Source organism: Sturnira hondurensis, unplaced genomic scaffold (genome assembly GCF_014824575.4).
Source record: "Sturnira hondurensis isolate 20B ecotype Veracruz unplaced genomic scaffold, ASM1482457v3 Scaffold0021143, whole genome shotgun sequence".
In the NCBI taxonomy this organism is placed as follows: domain Eukaryota; kingdom Metazoa; phylum Chordata; class Mammalia; order Chiroptera; family Phyllostomidae; genus Sturnira; species Sturnira hondurensis.
In genome coordinates this window covers 23235370-23260359 of record NW_028093774.1, presented here as the reverse complement: position 1 = coordinate 23260359, position 24990 = coordinate 23235370, and the positions used below count along the sequence as shown (strand labels likewise).

Sequence of the window (24990 nt, the reverse complement as noted above, 5' to 3'; positions counted from 1 at the left end):
CTCCATACTTGAGTTCTGGCTAAGAAAGAATTCAGAGTCAAGACTCAAATATAAGGAAAATTTTATTTAGAAAGTCACAGAAGTAGAAGAACTGAGCTGTAGAAGAAATGGGCTCAGGAAACAAGTTACAGAGGCAAAAGGAGGGCCCTTGGAGCTTAAGAGACAGAGGGAGGCAGGGAAACCGTGCCTGGGGGACCGGGGCGGGGAAGGGCAGGGGCGTGCTCCACAGAGAGAGGCAGAGTTGGGTCCTCCTTCTTAAGGGCATTTATCTGGAGGCCTCAGAGTAGATCCCAATGGGCTAGTCATCAGCTTTCCAGGTGTGTCCTTTCATGGTCATGGTCTCCACTGATTGGTTGGGGCCAGAGCAGGGGGTCATTCGTTAGTCAGTATTGCAGGTCCTGATGTCAGCCCTGGCATTGCTTCTCTGGTTTTGCTGCTTTTCTGCGCCTGGAGCTGAAACATGGTTGAGACCTAGATGTTACCCCCAGGTTTAATGCTTAAGAGAGTGGTCGTGCTGGGGCCCATGTGGCTCCTTGTTCCTCTTCTGAGGTTGTCTACCACACGACTACTGACGTGCCAGGGAAGGAAAGGTCAGGGCAGAGACTGAGCCCCGTGACCAGCAATGTGCCAGGGGAGGAAAGGTTATCCTGGGGGCAAGGGCGTTATTTTCCCAGTTTGCCCTTTGCTAGGCTCCTGGGGCTTTCCACCCCGTGACCTTCTCTACCCAGCCCATTGTCCTTCCTCTGCTGGTGTCTAACTGCCAACCACAGGGTGTGAGAGGGAGAAGTCAAGGGTGGCGTGAGGTTTTATTTTATTTGTTTTTACATTTTGCCTGAGTGATGGGAAGGAGGGGAGTTAGGATGTGGGAGATGGGTAAGGCAAAGAAGATCTGGAGGTAATTATACCCAAACCTTTACATTTTATGCATGTAATTTAAAAAATGTCAGCATTTTATAAAAGACCATTTGACTACCATAGAAATTTTAAAAAATGGAAAGGACATAATCTCAGAATAAAAGGCAGCTCTTTAAATTGGGTAAATTTAGCTTTATGAAATACTCATGAACAAGTTCTTTTTTTCTCATTCTCCGAGGACCTACAAATGCCGGTATTGTTTTGTAGAACAGCTTTGGGAATCATTGATGTGTGTGTAGCATTATGTATCCTTTTTTCGTTACTGTTAATAAATGAGCATCATATCCGTCCTGAAACTTTCAGTGAGATTGAGTGAGGTTAGAGTCTACACATGGGAAACCATAGAAAGCTTCAGAGTAGGTCATGTGTCATTTCTAGCCCAGGATACTTCATTTCTTACAGAGAGAGAGAGCCAGACGCCTCCACGGAACACATATGGCACACGCACAGTCATAGTAAAGCTGACACGCATCTTAGTAACTTCTTTGCTCATAGGCTCTATTAAATTATTGCTTCTAAAAGTTTGTTTTGAAGTAGCCCAGCTCAAAGTTTTCTTTAGCAAATTGATTTGCCTTGTCTTTAGGGACAAATATAGTTATGCAAATATTCCTCCTCCCCAACCCCCCAGTGTTAAAGCTAAGTGCACTACATACCCTGGCGGGTGCTCAGTTACTTAGAGTGTTGTCCAATTACACCAATGTTGCAGGTTCAATCCCTGGTCAGGGCACATACAAGAATCAACCAGTGAATGAATAAATAAGTGGAACAACAAATTGATGTCTTGATGTCTTGCTCTCTTTCTCCCTTCCCCCACTTTCTAAAATCAGTAAAATGAAAAATATTAAAGAAAAGCTAAGTGTACCAAAAAGTGTTTGGTAAAAGCCATTTGGGGCAGCTGGAAGGGAAAAGTGGTACTGCAGTAACAAAGGCGGAGGCGAGTGCCTGTGACCCAGAACTTGGTTGGCACTCACAGGCAGACTTGTCTCGAAATCTCCTCTGAGGCATACTTGCGCTTTCCTTTGAATTGAATACCCATCTTCTATTTGGCAGGGCGTTGGGACGCCTTCTCAATGAGTATCAATGTCATTAATTGGCTTCAGAAGTGTGTAAGTGATCTCCTATGTAAAAGTGTTGCCTTTGAGTATTACTTGCGAAATATTTTGTGCAGTTTGTTAGTACAGAGTAATTTGATTATTTGGAGATATCCAATGTCCTTTGTAAAAATCTGTGACTATGTTAAAGAACAGTATTATTAACAACTTTCCCATCCTGGCCAACTGTTTCTATGGGACTTAAAGCCTTTCTTTCAAGAGGAGAACTTTTAACATGCATAATCACTTCTTAGCATTTCCAGTCTGCTTTGGGGGTTAAGTAACTTTGTTATATTGTAGTTACCTGATGTGTCTCTGGTTTTAACTTGACCGTCTCACCCTGAGGGATGGGAGAAAATGAGTGAAAAGTTCATGGCTGCTTTGTGACTGAAGCGGTGCCTTGGCGCAGGGCGCCGACCATTTTGGCGTTCGAACACAGCATGAGATCACCTTGTCTGCAGCTTGGGGATGTTCTGTGACACCTAACACTGCAGTGTTCTCCGTAAACTCAAACTGGTAAAAAAGTGATGTTTATTGTATTCTGTTCTCAAATATCTTGCCAAGTTACTGTCATCAGACTCTTTACTGATAGAAAATTCGTTAGGCAAAAATCGTTTTCTTCTCCTTGCATGGCAGAGGTGATGAAATTTATGAGAAAGTACCTAGAAGGAAAGGCTGGACGTGTTGATGGTGGATTTGAGCCTGGGCTTGAAACAAAGAACTCTTGACTTACAGTGGAATGTTCTGTGTATCACTGGTTTCTTTTAGTCCCAGCGCTTGTATGTGAAATAATGAAAGGAGTATGTGTTACGTGGATTGGCCAGGGTTTTTAGTTACAGATACTCAGATCTATTATATTCTAGATCGTGTAAGCACAAAGGGGTTTTTTAAGGGTGGTAGACAGCTTAGCAGATCACCAGGAGGGCCGAAGACAGGGGCTGCAGGCTGGGTTTCTGGGAATGGCTGCCAATGCTACACTGTGGGGCTGGCCCTCTGAGGAGCTGCTGCCCCTGCCTAGGCCAGAATGCTGCGCGTTGGGAAGCCAGAGCCAGGGTCTCTCTGCTTTTGTCTGCCGGCAGACTGGATGCCACATACTCTGCCATCTTGCTTCTTTCCCCAGGTAGCTCCATTCTTAGGGAGTCCCCTGTGGTATGTCTGGTTAGCAGAACAGAATTCGTGAGTTTTCCTGTACTAAAGGGTGGGGAAGCAGGACACATAATCCTCCCATCTCTGATTTGTTCATTTGTTTCTTTTTTAAACTACAAGGGGAAGGTGGGCTTTACACAGTAGGGAACTATTACACTGTGGTGAGAATAGATCAACAGTTTTGAGTCCCTTGAATAACGTGCTCATTACAGCATGCATTTGAAATCATAAAACATTTATGTGTCAAGTGAATACTTGGAAATTTGTTCTTGAGCTATAAAGAAAATGAATCACAGAAGTAAGAATTTTGTTCAAAACCACACTTGGGAAAAACACACAACGGACATTTCTGGTTGAAGATGAATTTTCACCTGGTAGACCAAACCACACTGATGAAGGGGGTTTGTACGCAGCCCTCTTCTATTTCCTCTTCTGGGCTGTTCATAAATTTGCCCATGCACAGCTCTTTGTGTAAGGCATTCGTCATTATGTACACAGTCAGAACAAGGTCAAAAGTACTGGGAAACTTCAGTCTGGCTCATTTGCCACCTCCTCCAGCTCTCCGCTCAGAGCTGTCTTTGCAGTGTGTCATACGCACCTTGACCTGTTCTGTTGGAGATTGTAGCCCACCTCCCCTCTATTCATTCTTGAGCCCCCTTATTTTGCTGTCTGGCCTTTTCCTTTTTAATAGCACGTATCCCCTCTAACATTATGTGTGTGTGTCCCATATAATTCATATACTGATGTTTTTTGTGTGTGGTGTGTCCCTTCCAGGCGACAGGCTCCATAAAGGCAGACTTTTCTCAGTTTGTGTAGCCTTAGTGTGAGGAACAGCGTGCCTGCCCTGCAGTTAATAGGCAGTAAGTCAGTGTTAAATGAGTGAACTTGGCAAAGGCAGGTGCTCTTTAGGATTCCTACTGGTAGAGAGATAGATTCTCGACCCTAGTGACTGTTTATTCATGAACTTGTTGGGGATGGCAGAGTCATCAGTTGGAATATAAAGAAAATATAAGTGTTGAGTTGTGCTATATACAGTATTCTGGAACCCCCTTGCTTTTTGGGCAGTCAACAGGGAGCTTGGATTCAGATTTTTAAAAAATCATAACGTTTTCAGATATTATCAGTGGAACACATTCTTTAGCTATTAAAATATAGATTACTAACGAACACATTCTTTAGATATTAAAGTCTAGATTACTAAATGATAAAAACACAAGAGTTTTTGAAACACAGACTTGAACACTAGCTTCTTTTAAACAAACGATTTAGGTTTTCATTTTCTTTTTTTAAATTTATTCTTATTCTCAACATTGTGGCAAAAACAAACGGGTTTAAGAGTGTCAGGGAGGGAAGACAGAGGAGCCAGGGTCTCTGAAGAATGGAACGTGCTTCGGCAGAGTCATCAGATGGGGGGGTACATTCCGAACCTTTTTGGAGAAGCTGAGACATGAGACAAGGAGGCATATTTCATGCAATTATAGTCTGTAGTGTTCTAAAATGTTCATTTAGTGAAGCTAGGGATAGTTTTTTTAGTAAGTTCTAGGGTATAATATCGTTTATAAAGGCTAATTTTATTATTTAAAGATATATTTGACTTTTAGAATTCAAGGGAAATAAAGGTGATGCTCAGTGTTTTAGGGAGATGTTAAGCCCAAAGCTTAAATGACATACCTATAGTTGATGGCAGAATTGCTGCTGATTTTTGTCACATGTTTTTACTGAAGTATTCTTAATAGGAGAGGCATGTATAAACCTGCCTTTCAGGATGATCCAGGGAAAAATTACAAATTTATGTAGAGATTTATGTTTTATCTGAAAAAATTTAAATATTCATTTAGATATTTCATTCTATAGAAGTTATTTATGGCCTCTTTTTATGCTTATAAGCATGTGGGGTTTTTTTTGTTTGTTTGCAAAAGGTGTTTGTTTGAGGAACTGTCATTTGGAATTGGAGGAAATGAACCGACTGAAAGACCAGGATCCCCGAGACACGTCAGGAGTGCACGTTCTTGCACCCGACTCCTTTCGGATCAGAAAGGCTGGGGTGGGAGCCTGGGCGATGCCGCTGTGTGCTAGCGTTTGGACGCTGCTTCCCTAGCCCAGGTTTCTGCTGGCTACCAGCTCTGGGCCCCCAGAGCTCTGTCAACTCCTCCTCTGAAAGCGCAGGTCGCTCCCTGGCTGTGGGTGGCTACACACACAGTGGCAGGGAGATTGTGTTCAAAGGAGGGACTTTGCCGTGTGGAGACTGGGAAACAGCGCATTACCCGACTTGAATGTGTTGTATCCTATTTGATCACATCCCTTCTATAAAACCTAATAAAGAAAAAAAACAAAACCAAAAAAGAAAAATCACCTTAGGTTGTTGTCCTAGCAATGTTTAAAAAGGAATCAGAGTTTTATTAAAGAAAATAACAGCAGGGAAACAAATCTACGTGAACTGTTTTGATGTGAAATATATTACATTAGAAGGAATTAGTTATAGTGAAGTGAAAATATCTTATGCAGAAAATATTTTAAACCTCAATTTGAGAAGAAAGGATTACTGTCTTTGTCATTTCAAGATATTGTGTCTTTGTATCTTTTTGCTAGAGGTAGTAATTTGGAAGTGATTGTTTAAAAAAAAAGATGGTATGTCTATACAATTTGTGCATACATTTTTTGACCATGAAATTAGACCATACTTGTATGGAGAAAGACAGCCAATCCCCACCCTGCCCCTTCCTCTGCAGAGGATATTCTAATCATTTATCTAAATTGTTCTTTTGTAGTACGCGGTTAAATGAGATTTATTATGTAGCTGAGTATGACTTCATTTTAATATGCTTCAAAATATTTACTGAAGAGCAGGTTGTCGTAGGAAGAACACTAAGCTGGTAATCAGGAGATTTTGACTTAATACTGCTTGTAATACGAAGGTTTCACAATGGAAAATGAGATACTGAGGTCTCTTCCAGCTCTAAAAGCTATGGTCTGTATTTGCTCAACATCCGCTTAGTGCCTCCATAAACATAATTTCTAAAGCTTAGACACACACACTGTTGTGTGTGTTTCAGATTTCATTGTCTCCACACAAAGCACTTCCTTTGAGATGAATATTCAGGTCACTAGTGCCCCTTGCTGTAGTCTGGTCAGTGGGTTCTCCTGTGCGACTACCAGAGGAATCATTCAAAAACTTGCCGAGCAGTCACTGGTGGCTTATGAATGGTCCTTCTCTGCCAAGCAGGGTGACTCTCTGAGCCTCTTAGCATTTTTGAGGCAACCTCCTAAGATGTGGGGAATTTTCATATTGGGCCTGGGATCTTTAGGTAATGGACAGTTGCTACCCCTGAGCAGTTTGCCACTTGGAGTCCTGGTACTCATGTTGGACGTGGCGTCTGATTTTTTTACTGCCTCGTGTTTGCAGGTTTTTTGTTGCTCGTAGATGTAAATGTAAGGCCTCAGCAGACGTGTATATAGCAGGACCTCTTGTAATGTCCTGTTATAACTCAACTTTTGTTTGTAACAGTTAGCCTATGGCAAAACTGATTTCCTTATATGCCATTTAACCTAAAGTTGCAGAACCTATCAATGACGTTCGATGAGGGCTTACTGCACATGAGTGTTTTACCATGCTCGTGTCGTATACCCATGGTCTTTTCTCCTGCAAGGCATTCCGTTGTGTGTGTTTTCAGTTAAGTCCGTATCTCACCAGCTGGTATACTAGCTCTAGGTGGAGATGCAGAGACACCCTACGGAATTATTGGAGTCTTTCCCCAATCTGGCGGAGTCATGTGTAGCAGTTAGGATATGGAGTGGGTTGACGGGCACGTCTTGGCAAATGGTGAGTGACTTGTGGGTGGGGAGAAGTGCAGCTGTGGTTAAGACGACTGGGCTGGAAGCCCCTGCTCCACAGTCGCGTTGTCATTGTAGCTTAGTACCCAAATGAGATTCACTTGTCATTTTTTAGAAATCATAGCTCCAAAGTCAGAGGATTATTTTGTGATTTTGCTCTCATTATTTTTTTACATCTTCTGGATTGGAAGTTTCAAAGAACTTGGTAGTTTGCTCAGATATGGTCTAGATAGAATAAGCTATTAAAGACTTATTGTGAGCATGACTTGTGTGGCTCAGTGGGTTGGGCATCATCCTGGAAAACCAAAAGGTTGCAAGTTCGATTCATGGTCGGGGCATGTGCCTGGGTTGCGGATCAGGGTCCCAGCTGGGCGTGCGAGAAGCAACGGATCGATGTTTCTCTTGTGTATTGATGTTTCTCTCCCTCCCTTTCTCCCTTCCCTCCCCTGTCCAAAAACAAATAAATAAAATTTAAAAAAGACTTATTGTAAGGCTGAAGAAAGCCTTCATTCCCCTTATTTTGTTAAGGTATGACAACGTTAGAGCAGATGGAAGGCTAGAGTTTGAGCTTCATGTGTGTGAAAACTTCATCAGCCAATTGGCTGACTCTTAATAGTAAGACAGGAAGAACCACCCACGTTTCCATTTTGGATTCGAGTCACAGAAAACAGGTTTCCTGCAGAAACCATTTGGCTTTAACAAGTGTACGGAAACTTCTTTGATCAGATCGATGTTTTTGTCTTCATTGTGCATGTATTTCAAATTAATTATTCCTCTCTTTTCAATCCATAGGTTCAGTTTCAAATTTGAATCTCCTGTAGTACTGGCTGTAACCTAATTTCCAAGATATTTTTATAAGAAGTAGATCAAAAGGACTGAACTTTCAGGTAAGGATCTAATTTTACTTTATCTAAATAATACACAGCTATTTTGGCAGAAGTCTAGAGTTACCCTTACCTTCTTTCACATGAATCAAAGTCTAGGTGAAATTTTTTAAAAGATGGCAAATTGAATTCTGCAGATAGGTTTTCACACATCAGGGATTACCTAAGAGGTGTTAATGGGATTGGTTACTTAAGACATTTAAGAGAAGCAATATGTGATGGCAGTTAACACACACACACACACACACACACACACACACACACACACACTCACTCTTAAAGTGGCTTGTAAAACTGTGTTTAAGTGTTTTTTTTTTTTAGGGGAAGGAAATCATCTTTTCTTTTAATATCTGCCATTTCCCTCCCAGGTTGATGAGTTGATCTGTCATTTGCCTGTCTGTCTGTCCATCCACCCACCCACCCACTGATCCACCCACTCATCCATCCATGTTTTAACGTGGATGGTTTTAAGGTTGATATCTCTACTTTTGTGACATCCCAGAATACTTGTAATAGTTCTGGGCATTAGAGAAAATGTCTGTACTTGAAATAGTTTACAGTTCACAGGGTTAATGAAGTTTCCCCAGGAGCAGAGGGAACTATGCAGACTGGAACCAAGCACTCCCTCCCCCACAGTCAAACTCCAAAAAAACCTACACCCCCACCCCCTCAAAAACCAAAGCCCCCAAGGCAGACCCCCCAAATCCCATGTTGATTGCACAGAAAAAAATTGTGCTGAGTTGGGATTGTCATAGTATTTCCAGATACAAATGAAAGCACATTTCAGAGAAGTAATGTATTGGCTTTTAAAGCAATTACCTAATTTTCCTAATTGATTTTGAGGTATTGAGTCTAAATTAGTTTTTATACCTCTTTAGGATGGTGATTTTACAATTTTAAAATATGTGAAATTCAGTTTTAAATTATTGGCATTGTATGAAGAGGGGCCGTGGCAATTAGCTCAATTGGTTAAAGCGTCATCCATGTATGCCAAGGTTAGGGGTTCGATTCCCAGTCAGGGCACATGTAAGAAACTACCAATGAATGCATAAATAAGTAGAGTAACAAACTGATGTCTCTCTCTCTCTCCCCCCCTGCTTCCTTTCTCTAAAAATCAATTAAACTTTTCAAAAATAACTTAGTAGTAGTGCATTGTAAGATGCCTTTTGTAGCAGATTTAGTTTCCTAACTATATTATCAGTTAACAGGATTTAGTCTGCAAAACATCAGCACATTAACAAAGAGACAGCTGGCTTGGGAGAACTTGGCTTGGGATTTATAACACAGTACAAATGATGTGTGGACATAGTTTCTTTCCAGTGCACGCTGGGATCAGCCTCAATCAGAACTTCGCAGCAACTGCTTAACAACTTCCCTCCACCATTCTTTGTAAAGCTGGGTCTTGTCACTCTCTGCTTAGGATACTTCAGGGCTTCTGCATTATCTATAGCAGTGATTCTCAAACTTTTTGGTCTCAGAAACCCTTTATATTGTTAAATCCTGGAAGCTACAAGAGAGCTTTTGTTTAGGTTGATTATATTCTTCACTATTTACTATATTAGAAATTACAATGGAGAAAAATTTAAAACATGAAGAATATACAAGCTTACATTTCCTTTGTGCAGAGTGGTGACATCATCACAGTCATGCAACTTCTGGAGAACATGAAAAGTGAAACTCACCCTTTTTAGTGTACAGGTCTTCTCGGGGTTTTGACAAACATGTGGTTGTGTAACCACAATGAAGTTATAGAGTATTTCCATTACTCCAAAATGTTCTCCTACCCTTAGCCTCAGTACCCTCTGACCTATTTTCTAGCCTTCTAGTTTTGCTTTTGCCTGAATGTCGTAAATGGAATAATACAGTCTGTAGACTTTTGAGTCTGGCTTCTTTCATTTAATGTGATGCATTTGAGATATATCCATGCTGTTGTGTGTACCACTAACTTGTTTCTTTTTGTTGCTGAGTCTTATTCCAGTGTATGGATACACTACAGTTTATAGTATATATACAGCTGGAGGGAGTTTGGGTTGTTTCTAGTTTTTTAGTGGCAGTGTATCTTAATAGTGTTATTAAAATAGTTTTAACCTCACAGACCCCCTGAGAAGGTCTCAAGTACCTCCAGGACCCTGACACCTCTCTCTGAGAATCTCTGGCTATCCTGAATACTTGCCTGGGTGTGATGTGAGTACTGAGATCTAGCCTAAGGTCTCCTCTGTGCAGGGCTTTCTAAGCCCTCTTCTCACCATCACCCCTGTGCACCTTTGGGCCCCAAGGCTGGGCTGGCCACCATGTCTTGGTGCTGCTGCTCTGGTTTCCCTGCTGCTCAGTAGTAATTTGAGGCTGTGGTAAGGCCTCAAATTACTTCTTGAGGGCAGTGCCCTTCCTCTCCATCCCAAGCATATGCCTGGCCATAGAAGATGCGGTACATGTTTGAATGAGTAAGTAATAGTTCTCTTATGTTTGTAAGGCGTTTACTGATTATAAGAGGCTTTGCCATGTAACATTCATTCCTCATTTCAACTCTGCGAAGTATTATACCTAGCACAAGTGATTTTTATATCTCATTTTTTATCAGATAAGGATAGTAAGTCTTAAAGTTGTGGTCTTAGCCAAGCTGCACCTTAGAATAACCTGGGGAACTTCTAATAAATGTGTTAGTACCTCACCAACTGAGTCTGCACTGTGAACTTTCATGTGAAGAGAGAGATTTGTAGAGCCGTGGTGTAGATGCCAGCATTTCCAGTCTGTGGGGGCACTGCATCCTGAAGACCAGAGCACTGAATCTGGAGCCGGGAGACCATGTTTCCATTTGGGCCCTGCATGTATTAATTGTGAATTGATAAATACTTGAGTCTGTTCTCGTTTTTAAGTGAGGATATGACCTTGAATTCTAGAAGCTTATTGTAGGGATCAAATTAGGTAATGTGTGCAAGGATTTATTTAAAAGATTACAAAATCCTTTATAAACTATATAATGCTTTCTAAAACTTATTTTTACTTGGTTTTAGCCTAAAGTATTTATTGGCTAACTTTCCTTGGGGTTCATAAATTGCACAAATACAGTGGTACCTTGGTACCCATTGTTAATTCGTTTTGGGAAACTGACGCATGGGGAGCGAGTGATGAGTGATGAAGCATTTTCTCTTGTGGAGAGGCGCTGTGACTGCTACAAATTCTAGCCAGTGTGATGAGACCCGAACAAGCGCCGGGCACCGCACCATTTTTTTGTTGTCAAAATGTGATGGGTATTGAGTTGGACGCCGTCTAAAGCCAGCGAGCACTGAGGTAGGACTGTGTTGCATGAATACAGTCCTGGTGAAATGCAATAATGGAATTATGGAGCGTAAAACCAAGAGGTCATCAGTTGCATACTTTCAATTTTTTGTGTATAAATTTAAGTGCATAAATATGTATGCATGTAACATAAGTTATTTTTGGTTGTCTAAACATAGTCATGCTTTATGTTTGGTATTTTTTTAACTTGACATCATGTCTTAGATCCTCCATTATTAGCATACACAAATCCCTCTCATTCTTTTGTAGCTGCTTAATTTTTTCACGTATTTTTCATATTGCTAGACATTAGCCTGCTTCCAATTTTTTACTTTTGCAAAAAAATGCTAGTGAACATTCATTATTAGCTCTTTTTGAAATTAAAATATTAGTTAATTCTTATTAAAAGATTTATTCTATTTTCAGGATATTGAGAGATGAAGTGGCAAATGTCTTGTGTATGAAATTTTAGACTTTGTATGCTCAAGTCAGAACAGAATTTAGACTTGTTAAAAATTGTGCTAAAATACGCTAGACTTTGAAGAATAAGTTTGTATGGTTTTTGTAAATTTTGCGTGTTTTATTTTTGCGGTATTCTCATTTTACTCTCTGGATAGACTTTGAAAGGCTGGTGTGTGTATTGCTCAAGTTTAATTCCTGCAGGTGGGGTCGCTGCCTGGTTTTCCCTTCAGTCTTCATGGCAGCACAGCCGTGGTGGCCCGCGCTCTTCATTGCTGGGCACCGTTGTATATGCAGTCGCATTTTTTCCTCACGGTAACCCGCAGTTGGTGGTCTTCTGCAGGCTAAGCACGTGGGAAGGAAGAGGAGTCAAGTCACCTGTGAAGGTTAGATTTAGGACTCAGAGGTTCTGCGTCCAACTGTAGAGTCAGGGTTTTGCAGAATATGAGTTGGTGCTTTGCATCTGTGACATCATGGTTATTTTCTAACTTAATTATATTTGTGTTTTTGCTTTGTAATATCAGTAGTAATTTAACATATGCAGCAATAGTCTGTACTCTGGAGTTCCATTTTATAGAAAGTATTTACAATAAAAGCAATATACTAACGTAATATAATACAAGCAAATCTTACTGAATTTAATAGTAAGAATGGTGTTTTAGAGTGAAAAGGACCACTAAATGGGGAGTGATTTTGAATTCTATTAACCGATAGGATAACCTTGATAAAGTGATGCTGTTTCCTCACTGGCAAGTAAAGTGGACTACATAGTTCACGGTTGTGCTCAATCTGCCATCAGTCCTGAGTCATAGTAGCATGAATAAGAGACACTTGCTAGAACGTTTGGTGGTGGTAATCTGGATGAATTGCGAAATAGAATTCTAGTAATACTTCCCCTTACCGGGAGTATTAAGGAAAACATTCTGGAAGAGTTTTTGTTTGTTCATGAGAGATGAAGGGTTAAAACGATCTGTCCCTATTGATAGAAATACCAGAAGACAAGGTCAGATTTTGGTCTGACCTTTCAGTTAAAAACACACTGAAATGCGTATTTTCATAATTTTATCATTGGCATAATTGAGTGTTTTAAGGAGCCGTGGGTGGTTATTTCTCAATAACGATGATTATAAATGGAATTTTAGCAAATACAAGATGGTTTCACACATATTCTTTGTGTACTCCTTTGCTACATTTCACTTGAATGATAAAATAAAATGGAGGTTTATTTTATTATTTTTTAAAAAAATATTTTATTTATTTATATTATCTTATTTTTAAAAAAGATTTATTTATGTATTTATTTTTAGACAGAGGGGAAGGGAAGGAGAAAGAGATGGAGAGAAACATCAATGTGTGGTTGCCCCTAGCGCACCTCCACCGGGTACCTGGCCTGCAACCCAGGCACGTGCCCTGACTGGGAATCGAACCAGTGACCCTTTGGTGTAATGACATGGTCTGTGTGAGTCCATGTGATGGTGCTTTGTAATCCTGACTCAGTCTCTTTAATGCATGAGACTCCTTTTTAGATTTCAGATGTGGTGGCTGCATGGCTGCGTGGCTGCAGCAGACCTTTGGGTGGGCTCTCAACCTCCCGGACTGATCTCTGTGTTTTGTTAAGAAGTGAGAAAATGCTTGATAGACCACAGTGACGACATTATCATACTGTCTCATTGCTGGTTTTTAGTCTATGAGTATTCTTTAAAGAAATATTGTTGGCCAACGCGTATTTGCTGACTGACTGACAGAAGAGAGGGAGTGCATTGGCTCACCTTCCTGTGCTGGCTTGTTCACTAAAAATTAGTCTGGCACCACAGAGCGGGCTTGCATGGCAGGAAGGGTTGCTTCCTGTGGTGGTCCTGACTTTGAATCCGTGTTGACACGCAGTGGAGTCACATCAGTAACCTAGTGCAGTCTGCTCTGAACGATACATTTAAGAAATGGTGGCAGACTCGTCTTCTCCTGTTTCTAGACCTGCTAATCTGCTTGGCTAGATCCAGAAACAGCACTGTGCTTTACTGCCACCTGCTTGGGGCTCCTTTCTGAGATGACACATTCCACCCTTCAGAGGAATTTGTTCCTCTTCCCAAAATTTAGTTTTTGTTATTTTAATTCATGTTCTGTACTTACCTCTCCAGCTTTTAGAATTTAAATACTCGTGTACATTCTGTCCTAGTGACTAAAGGGCATTATGTAAGGATTTTCTTCCCCTCTTTTAATATGTGGACATTACATTCCTTGGCCTACTATTTGTTTTTGCATCTGTATTTCGGTGTAATCCTAACAAGTTCATTCAAGCAGTAGTTGAACGAGGTTAAGTGGTATTTTGGTTGTTTGGCAGGGTATGGCCATAAACACGTCTCTTTAAAAACAGAGTGGACTGGGGTGTCTGTAATGTTCAGTTGCATAATCACAGATTACGCTTAACAAACACTGGAATGAGTGCACGGGCCAGACACATCTTCAGTGAGGAATTGCTGCAGGATGGGGTCTACTTTAGAAACCATCTGTAGAGTTCTTTGGAGTGTTTCCTTAGACAAGTATAGTTACTATTACGCATTTAATTAGCATGTTTTGGATTGGGTGGCTCTGTGAATAGTTTGTCAGTGTTTCCAGAGTCTCCTACCTAACACATAAAGGAGTAGGATAAAATGTTACCAGTGTTTTCAATATGTGTTGTACAGATTGAAATTTTTTTATCATATTTTCTTCTCTTTCTTTCCTCTCTTCTGGTATTTTTGTGATTTGAAAACTGCTTTGCAATAGATAACCCTCAGAAGTAGTTCACTCTCTGGAGACTGGATGGAGTGGGTTTAGCATCGTCGAATTTGAAATGCCTGTGGATGTGAGGAGCTGCTCTTAGGAGGTATTGGACAATGCCCCACGTTACGGGGCAGCCCAAGAAATGAGATGAAATGCCTGTTCTGTGGGTAGAAAGGCCTTCTGGCTGTGTTATTATTTATTGAGCCAGATGTGAAAATTTCTGGAAAAAGTTTTACTTCCTTAATTTTTCCTTAATATTTGCAATATTTATTAGAAAACTGGATATATTCGAGATGGGGCTCAGTGTTTCCGTAGTCTTGACTTTTACTAAGTGTTTTTTAACCACTTGCTCTTTAATTTACAAGTAGGAGTTTTAGTTTTTTTTTGTAACTGTTATGTTTCTCGTGTATTTTATTCATACTGCTTTTGTCTGTAATCTTGTTTTTAGAGCAGCCAAATTGAGTTGGAAATATTTCCTTGACAGAGGCCCCAAAGTTGGATGCTATGGGTTTTAGAAGTATTTGTTTACTATTTTAAATTTAATTACTATTTTTAGCAAAGTAATAATATGTCTGGTTTAAATAGTAAAGTAGTAATACATCTTGAAAAGAAAAAATCCTGTACTCTATTCTTCTTACCTCTCTTCAGAGGCAACCATTTTTAATTTTAATTTTATTTTTTAAAGCTGTTCCTTCTGGCATTTACTGTCATATATCTAAATAGTTTATTTTTACTTCTGTAGCTTGGGTTTTTCAATTCTAAGCATTATCTTCTGACTTCTTCCTACCTATGATGAAGAGGATGTAGCTCCCTGACTTTTCTTTTCCAGTCTGGCCTCCACGGAGTGGCCATCTGGGGACGTCTCTTTGCCAGCATTCTGGGGATTCTCTTGGGGTTACTCTCCTCTGTGGGTCTTCTGTTTTCTGGATTCTGTGTTATCATCTTTCTTTGTTTGTTCCCTCACTTTGGTGGGAGACATATGGATGTATACATATATATGTGTGTGTGTATATACATATATATGTGTATACACACAGGCACCCCAATATCTATACATCCATGTATGGGATTCAAAATTAAAGTTTATTTTTTAATTGTTGGCTGCTAGTATGTAAGAACATACTTAATTTTTTTATATCAACATTATATTGTGCAGTCTTGATAAAACATTTATTAATTCTAGTAGTAGTTTTGTGGATTCCTTGGCATTTTCTACATAAATGATCTTATGATCTACAAATAAGTTTTAATTCTTTCTTTCTGATTGCTATGCTTCCTTTCTTTTTCTTGCCTAACTGCAATGGCTGGAACCTTCAACGTTGCATTGAGTAGAAAGTGGTCAATGTGAACCTGCTTGCCTCATTTTTTCATCTCAGGGAAACAATTCCGTCGTTCAGCTTCAATCGTGATATTCGTTTTGCAAGGATTGACCTTTCTAAGGAAGCTGTAGGCCTGGGACGTGACTACCCACCATGACCTGCCCAGTTTTGAAATCATGATGAAACCATCCTGTGTGGTTACTTCCAGTCACTGAGCTTCCCCATCCTGCCCTGTTGCCCTTTGAACTTGGAAGGTTTGCGATGTAGCCCCTTTTTTTGTTCGCACTGTTTCCGTATGCTAGGCATTTAAAGTTTAAGTTTCCTGTTGAGAACTGTTTTAGCTGCATCTGCAAATTGTGATGTTTTATTTTTGTTACCATTTGGTTCAAAATACTTCTATTTTTTAAAAATTTTATCTTTGATCCATGAACTTTTCAGAGGTATGTTGTTCAATTTCCATATATTTGGATTTTTTTCCAAATTGTTGTTACTGTTTTTATTGTTATTGTTACTGATTTCTAATTTAATTACTTTGTGGTCAGAGAATATACTTTGTGTGATTATGATCCTTTTAAATTTATTGAGACTTTAGAGCATACCACATGGTCTATCTTAGTAATGTCCCACGTACACTTGAATGTGTATTCTGCAGTTGTTAGATTTCCTATGAAATCTAAGTTCAAGCAGGTTTAAGGTGGTTGATAGTGTTGTTCAGATCTCCTTTGTCTTTGCTGATTTCATTTTTGTCTAATTATTCTATTAGTTACTACGATGAAACATACAACTCTCCTACTATAGTTGTGTCGTTGGCCTTTTCTTTCTTTAATCCTGTTTTGCTTTGTGTATCTTAAAGTGTATGTACATTCATAATTACTAAGTCTTCTTGATAAATTGTCCCTTTTATAATTATAATGTTCTTTTTTCCCCTCTGATAATACTCTTTGCCTTAAAATTAAAAGGTGATTGGATACTCTTCATGCATGGTGGGCATGGTGGGCTGGTGTCCTACTCTGAGTCATTAGCTTGGGCCCCGCCATTTCATTGGGTCTCCTGATGCCCATTTTTATTGATCTTCTCTCTCAGGTTGGTCAATGTCTCTGGAAAAAAGTCTTCTGTTCTGTAAATCTGAAGGGGCCCCATGTTTTCAGTGCAGAGACTCAGACCTGCTCCCAGTCAGGCCTGGCCAGATCTCCTCCTTAGTGGCCTGCAGAATAAACCCCAGTCTCATGCTCCTCAGTTGCTCATTTGTTGGGTTAGGAAATTAACTGGTCCTTGATGCAGACCCAGAGCCAATTCCCTTCGGTTTTAGCTTTACCATTTACATAGTAGCGCAGTTTTACAGCCTTTCTGGAATGTTGCATCAGGAGTCAGCTTTTTCTTTTAGCTCAGTTATCTTCCTGGTGACCTCCTCACCTCCATCCCAGCACTTAGGTTTTGCTAAATCAGTTCCTAGTAATGCATTGTTTTTCCATCTTTCAGGATTTTGTAGACATCTCTCATATGCTATTGTTTTTTCTCCCATTTTTTTTATTTGGCATTTTTGGAGGGAATGAAGGTAAGCGTATGTTCAGTCATCTATTTTATCCTATAGGGACTTTTTAGTTTATTTACATGAAGCCTTTTAATTAACATACATTATTGTTAACCCAGTCTTTAGGAAATGAAACACTAATTCAGTGTTATTTTTTGTTACATGTGGAAGAAAGAAAATATGTGTGTGTGTGGGGGGAGGTCCATTGTATTTTAGTGGTTTGAAAACTAATGTATTTCTTGCTATGGAATTCATTTATACTAGAAAGTGATAGTGGTGTTTACTTTATGCTTGGTTTGCTAAACATTGAGCAGTAATGTACACATTTTCCAGTTTCCAGTTTTCATAGTACTGTCATTTTTTGTTGATGTTGCTGGGGGCTAATGATTGTATACAATGCTGTAAATGATTAGTTATATTTGTATTTCAAGAATGTATTAATTGTTACTGTATTCTTTCAAATGCCTTCTTTTTGAAAGTAAGCACAATAGGTTTGTTATGTAAAATGGAGATTTCCTTGGCCTGAGTTACAGTTTTAATCTGGGTAAGTCAGCTAAATACATTGCCAGTTTTTTTAACCTGTAAATTGGAAATGCGAAGTTTATAGGATGTTAAGGGTGGGTATTGTACTTGTAATAGACAGGAAAGTGTTTTAAGAATTATAAAGTAGGACTTCTGTGTAAGGTAGTGTGTTGAGTAATTAATTTGTTCTCGGGCATTCAGGAATTAAGCTCCTTGTGTTTATGCTCTTTGGTAATTGAATGCCTCTTGCAAATAACTTCTAGTTCAGTATTCTTCATGGTGTACTTGTTCTGTGCTTTGTAAAATGTTGCTTATTTCGTGATGTCTGTGTAGCCCAGGTTCAGCCCTGTGTGAAGGTTGACTAGGCAACTGCCTAAATGCTGTTTATGTAAAGGATGTTCAAGAACTCATAGGTCTCTAAATTGCTCCATGTTCACCTTGGGAATTTGGGGATGCTGTCTAAAGACTCCTGTTAAGTTGCCAGTATTATCACTAGAGAAGTTATACTTTGAGGTGACATCTGCTTATGGGCTGCCCCATTAGTTTATCTGGAGAGCAGCATCTTAACAAATAGGATATAGGTCTGTTTTTTGGAAGGGAGGGTAGAACATAGCTAAAATCTAGAGCAGAGCCAGGGTGGTAGGCCTTGATAGAGGGCCATAGACAGCTGCTCGCTGTGGGAAGCAAGGAAATAATCTCTAGTAGAAGGGATAATATGGCTATTTTGTAGTACTTTTAGATCCAGCCCTATCTCATCTCTTAGCTGTGATACTTCTATGGTTATGGTTATATTTAAGCATAAAACCTGTGGCACTTGAATCTCGGAGGTCTAATAAATACCAGCAACTTAGCAACACTTTTTAATAAAGTTTTATTTATTTATTTTTAGAGAGAGAGGAAGGGAGGGAGAAAGAGAAGGAGAGAAACATCAATGTGTGGCTGCCTCTCACGTGGCCCCCACTGGGGACCTGGCCCACAACCCAAGCGTGCGCCCTGACTGGAAATTGAACCGAGGAGACGACCCTTTGGTTTGTGCTCAATCCACTGAGCTACAACAGCTGGGCTCAGCAACACTTAATATGTGTCTCATGTAAGCCTTGTAAAGCATTTTTTAGATATGAGGGAAAATGGAAGTTTTCCTATTTTCAATTGGGAGAACAGGGCAAAAAAGGATATTAATAAATGGCTATTTCTGCCATTGCATAATTAGCATTTAGACAAGGTATAAGGTATTAATTGGTGTGTCACTTATTTAATGTTTGCAATTTTCCCTTCCCCTGCCTCTTTTGCTCTTGTTTAGTTTATTTACAAGTACCTAGATTGTAGAGAAAATGATAAATTTATAGTGATTTTGTCAATTTTGAGATAATAGTGATCAATAATACATTAGAAATACTAAAAAAATAGACTCATCTAGCTATGACCTTTTGGGTTGACATAAGGTGTAACTACCTTCAGTGCTTGAAAAATCATGGGCATATTGGTTTGAGGAGCCATTCGAGTACATTGCATGTGCTTTTGGTTATTTGGTCCTAGAAATACTCAAAATCTTTACTAAAAGGTAGCATTATTATTGAATTGCACAGACTGACTTTGTGGGCAACTGCAGTGTGATGATACTTTCATAGATTTCTGATACACTTTGGTGGGTGCTGGTCGGGTTGCTCATTCTTGCTTGGTACCCTAGTCTCTGTGAATGTATTTCAGGGATGGTAACCTCACCTCTTTTCTTTGTCCAATTCCTTCTTTTTGAATCCATGATACTCCTTGTGCTTCTACGGAAAATAATTGCATGCATACATATTTTTACTTCTTCACTCATCCCCCCACCCCCTCTCTGGCAAGCACCAGGCTGTTCTCTGTATCTGTGAGCTTGTTAGCATATATGTGTATTTTAAGGATAGGGCAGTACCATTTGAATTGTTTATTTCATTTTCTCTTTCTTGTTGTTTTGTTAATCTTAATTTTTAAGGCTTTTTCTTTTTTTTTTAGAAAAGTCACCAATACTGCATAGTAAATGAAGACTGTTTTTGAATTGCTTGCATGTGTTTGAATGTCAAAATGTTTTTATTGTAAGAGGAAGCCAATCCTAGTTAACACTTTTCTCTGCTAGTTAAAGTTTGGGCTTTTAATCGAGTTGTACTTAGCAGTAAATACATTACTAAGTTAGGTCAGTGATGATGCTGGCCTTGTAGTGTATTTTCACTAGGGGCAGGGCTACCAAAGGTCAGAGTTCTGTGTGGTTTGGTATTGACACTAATGTTGTGTAAGCCAAGTGTTCCGGGTGGTGTCAGGCTAGCCTTCCTTCACAGGGGCAAAATCCAGACTCAGTAGGTTTGAGAATCTGGATAAGCATGAGAATGGCATTGCTATGGAAACTTTGTCCCACCTTTTGCAAATATGTAACAGAAAAGTAACAATAGCCTAAACAAATTTCTATTAGAACAATGTTCAGAGAATTAAGGAAGAAGATTTATTTACCCAGCAGCAGTCCAAAGGTGTGACTCAGGTTTGTCAGTTACTTAAGAACACCATGTTATTATTGACTTTTCTTTAGAATTTAGTAACAAAAGAATTATAGAAAACTGCTCTGAGCTTCTCTCTGGGTAAGAGTTTTTATTAGGAAGAATAACTTGGTAGATGTTACAGCAATGTAAATGCTTCAGTCTGTTTGTTCATTAAGATGCAGTCCTTGCTCTTACAGCTTGTGTTGTAGGGAAATCAGACCTGGATATAATGACAAGAGAGTGGTGAGTGCCCCCTGAGGGACCAGGAGTTCAGAGGAGGGAGAAAGACTGTCAGTTCTGTAGTGAGTGAGGGGAGCAGGCTCAGTGAGGCTTCCTGGAGGAAGTGGTGTTTGAGAAGTAAGTGTCTTGTGCTTCGGGTCTGAGTGTGTGAAGAGCTCTTCAGGTTGAGGCGTGGGCAAGTGCTGGGAATGGGGACTTCGGACTGCTCCAGTGCCCACCCTGGGAAGTAAGTGGTGATGATGGCAGCATCTATTGAACAACTGACTTGTTCTGATTACTGTTTTTTTAATTCATTTCCTCATAACAACAACACAGTGACCCTCTGGGGTAGATCACCCCCATTTTACAGACGGCAGACATTGATGTACAAGTAGGTTAAGAAACTTAAAAAGGTTAGGAGACACCTTCCAAGTAGAAGTCAGTAGAATTTGACCCCATACTGGTTCGGAGAGCCCCCCTGATTTGCTGTGTTGTCCCGTGGGAAGTGTAGCAAAAGTGGGTTGGAGTTTCTGTATGTAGAGCCTCAAATGCCTACATGAATAATTTACTATATTGGAAAATATATATTTTTAATGGTTCTATGTGACGGTTTTTAACACATTCTCTCATTTCTTTCAATGTGCCGTGTTTTGCTGCCTTCGGGATGCCTTTCCCATGTTACCTGGTTAAGCTCTGCACAGTCTTCAGTTCTTTGCCCGTGTGTTACCTTTTCTGTGAGGCTTTTCCCAATTTGCCACAGAAGAAGGGATTCGGTCTGTGGGTCCTTTTCGTATCCTTGGTGGTAAGCTCATCGCTGTGGTTGCAGGAAGCTTAGATAAATCTCAACTGATTGAAAGGGAGGGTGATGAATTTTAGATATCTTACTGACTTTTTTTGTTGCTTTCTGTCTGAGTTATATGTGCTTGAAATATCTAGAGAGGAGGCAAAGTAATATCTGAAACAACACCTTGATAGATTGGGTTTCCGTGAGCACGGTGGACAGAGTATTTTGGATTTCGGGTTCTTGGGGATGGTTTGAGTTCGGCTGGGCTTTGGGCTGGGCGTGAAGGGAGGTGAGGCATTGATGTTGGCCGAGGGGACAGGGCATGTCCAGCTGAGAGAGCAGCATGAGCAGAAGGCAGAGATGGGGTCCTGGTGAAATAACACCGTCTGCTTTGGAACGGAGCCTCTTGGCTTCCTGCTACACCCAGTGGAGCATTTTGCAGCGTAGGGAGTCTCTTGAAGGCCCTCATTTTCTTTTAGCGTCTGCCAGAGCGATGTCTGGGCCAGCAAAATATTTGCCTTATTGTGGTTTGAATTTTAGGTAAGTTCCTAACACTTAGAATATAAAATTCAAATGCTTAAGATGCCTTTTTGGTAGAAAAAGTGCTATTGAAGAAAGCAGGCCCATTGGTCTACATTAAACTTAACCATCCAGAAATTCCTTAAAATTGTACAACAAGTTATTCCCCATTTAACTGGCATGTAGTCCTCCTGACTTGAGTTGCCCCTGACTCTCTTCTTCAGACCGGGAGAGACTTGGATTGTGGTGATGGGCTTGTGGGCATGAGTCAGCCTCTTGCTCTTCATGTGGAAGCCTCTGCCTGTGATGTCAGGGACTAAAGATAGTGAGGAGAGGCAGGGTTCCCTGGACTGGCATGGAGGAGGAACGTCATTCCAATAAAGGAGGGTGTTGGAATCCAGAGTGAGTGTGTCTGTGTTAGGAAACATCTCCCAACAATTGGAAACCTTTTGAAGTGCTTTTGAGTCATAACACAAAGTACTAAAAATGATGCCTTGAAACTACCTGTGCCCCAAACTGAAAAGCCGTACAAAGTTTGGGTTAAAAGTGGTCATGTTATTAGAAGCACCCAGCAGGGAAGGAGCAGCAGCCTTCCCCAAGGTGGCCAAGGTTCTAGCTCAGCACTTGGCGACTGGTTGTTCGGGGGATCAGGGTTCCACCTCTGGTAGAATGAAGGACTGCCGGGAAGGTGTGTCCAGCTCCCGTGGGTCCGGCCTCATCCCACAGTCCTCTCTAGACACGGTTGCTGTTTTTCAGTTTTCCTTTTCTATGGAAGGTTTTAGGGCCATAGATGTTTACATGTAAGGTCCATTAGGGTGTGGACTTGGTCCTGTTCCCTAATATATCCCAAGGTCTAGAGTAGCATTATCAAACAAATACAATGTCAGCCTCCATATATTTGAAACTTCTAGTTGCCATGTTAAAAGAAAGTAAAAAGAGACAGATAACTTCAATAGTAGATCTAACCCACATATCCAAAATACTATCATCTAGGCATGTACTAAATATTTAAAAAGTTGAGACATTTTACCTTCTTTTGTTCATAGTGACTCTTCAAAATCCAGTGTATATTTTATACTTATGGCACATCTCAGTTTGAACTAGCATTTTGGGGGGGGGGGAGTATTTTTACAGAAGGATGGGGAGAGTAGAATTGTAGAAATATTGGGAGATAGGAAGTCTCTGCCAAGTGTTGTTGCATATTACTAAACCACTTTGTATTCTATACAGAGATGACTTTTAAAAAGATTTTATTTATTTACTTTTAGAGAGGGGGGAGGGAGGGAGAGAGGAAGAGAAACATTAATGTATGAGAGATACATTGATCACTTGTCTTCTGCACGCCCCCAGCTGGAGATGTTTACCTGCAACCCAGGCATGTGTCCTGACTGGGAATCGAACCAGCTACCTTTAGGCTTGCAGGCCAGCGTTCAGTCCACTGAGCCACACCAGCTAAGGCTGGACTATCAGCATTTTGAATGCTTAGTAGCCACATGTGACTTCTGCCTACTGTATTTGACAGTGTAGGTCTGGAACTATATCTGATATATAGAAGAAGGACAATAAATATCTATTAAATTAAGGAAGAAGAAAGATAGGGAGAGAGGTAGGGAGGAAGGGGAGAAGGAAAAGGCAAAAGCTCAAAGATAAGAAAACAGAGAAACAACATATTACTTGTTTTTAGTTGGAAACTGTCCTCTCTGTTTCTAACCAGAACAGCAGTTGAATGGTGCTTATTAAAATTTTAGTTTCAAATTGTTTGCAAATATGTTATCTTACTGATACATACCTTTTAGCAACACTGTTTAGATAGGTCAAGTTTTACTGTCTTTAATTTACAGGCTTAGCCTGGTTAGATGAATTGTGTGGTTTAACCAGAATTAAAACTCTTCTGAGTCCCAGCTCAGTGTTTTCCCTTCCTACTACGTACCTTCTCATTGGTTTGTGTTAGGTGTGCCCTGTGAACACTAGTCGGTACTTCGATATGGATGGGTATTAAAAGGTAGGCTGAATTAATACCGCTAATGCAGAGCTCTTTAAAACTAGTTATTAAAGGCCACATCTTACCCCTAGCCGAGTGGCTCAGTTGGTTGGAGCATTGTCGTCCTGTACACCAAAAGGTTGCAGATTTGATCCCCAGTTGGGGAAAGTATGGGAGGCAACCATTCGATGTTTCCCTCTCACATCGATGTTTCTATCTCTAAAATCAGTAAAAACATAGCCTTGGTGAGATTAAAAAAATAAATGCCACATCTTAGTAATCAGAGACATATCTAAGTAGATAGCCAAGAACATTGTGTGTGGCTTACTCTAGGTGTTAGGATCCTCTGAATTATAAAAGGCACCCAAAAGGTGGTGAGTAAAAAGAGTATTTAGAACAAGATATGTGCATATGTGTTTGAAACTGTTGCTCCATGTGACCATTTCACCTCTACAGACATTGTTCTCCAGTGGGAATGTGTCATAATTTTCCGTTCTAGCACATGGAAGAGATGTCTTGTCTCTTACACAGTGAGAAAGTGACTTCACCAGCGTAATGCCCCTCTAGAGCTTAAGTTATTAGATTTCGTGGCTTCTTTCTTGAGCCATTAAAATGGTTGGTTTTGTTGTGTTTAACATTTAAACAAAATTGTAAAGCAGATACTTCTGGTATGATTCAATTTGCTGTGTGTAAAATTTTGGAGAGGAATTCGTTTCTAGAGCATCAGTATGATTTTATGGAAGTAGTACATTTCAACATCTTTTTGGAAAGAGGCCAACACCGATCACTTCTGTATCCAAATCCTGCTCTGCAGAGCAGTGTGCTAATGAGATCCATGCACAGTGCGTCTGTTATACAAGGTGTTCAAATATTTGACTTGCAGAAATGGCGCTTATTGACAAAAAGATAGACCAACAATATAATTTTAAAAAAGTCCTCACCTGAGGATATGTTTCTTGATTTTAGAGAAAGAGGAAAGGGACAGACACATCGATGTGAGAGAGAAGCATTATTGGTTGCCTCCCATGCATGTTCCATCTGGGGATCAAAACCTCGGTGTGTGCCCCGACTAGGGGTCGAACCCTCAGCCTTTTGGTGCACAGGACAGCGCTCCAACCAACTGAGCTACCCAGCCAGGACCAATATAATTTTAAGCTTTTTCCAAAGTCAGAAGATATTGCAAATATTTTGTTCACTATTACTCAATTTAAGATAAGGTACCATGAATTTGAAAAAAATGAAGCAA

General features: G+C 40.1%; 1 protein-coding gene across 7 annotated transcripts in view; it reads left to right on the top strand.

Moving 5' to 3' along the window:
- SIPA1L1 (signal induced proliferation associated 1 like 1) overlaps positions 1 to 24990 on the top strand; it is a 328871-nt gene that overhangs the window by 26994 nt on the left and 276887 nt on the right. For all 7 annotated transcript variants that reach the window (XM_037031572.1, XM_037031571.1, XM_037031573.1 and 4 more), the window contains one exon: positions 7776 to 7870. The gene's annotated coding sequence lies outside the window, so the exon portion shown is untranslated. The remainder of the gene's footprint in view (positions 1 to 7775; positions 7871 to 24990) is intronic.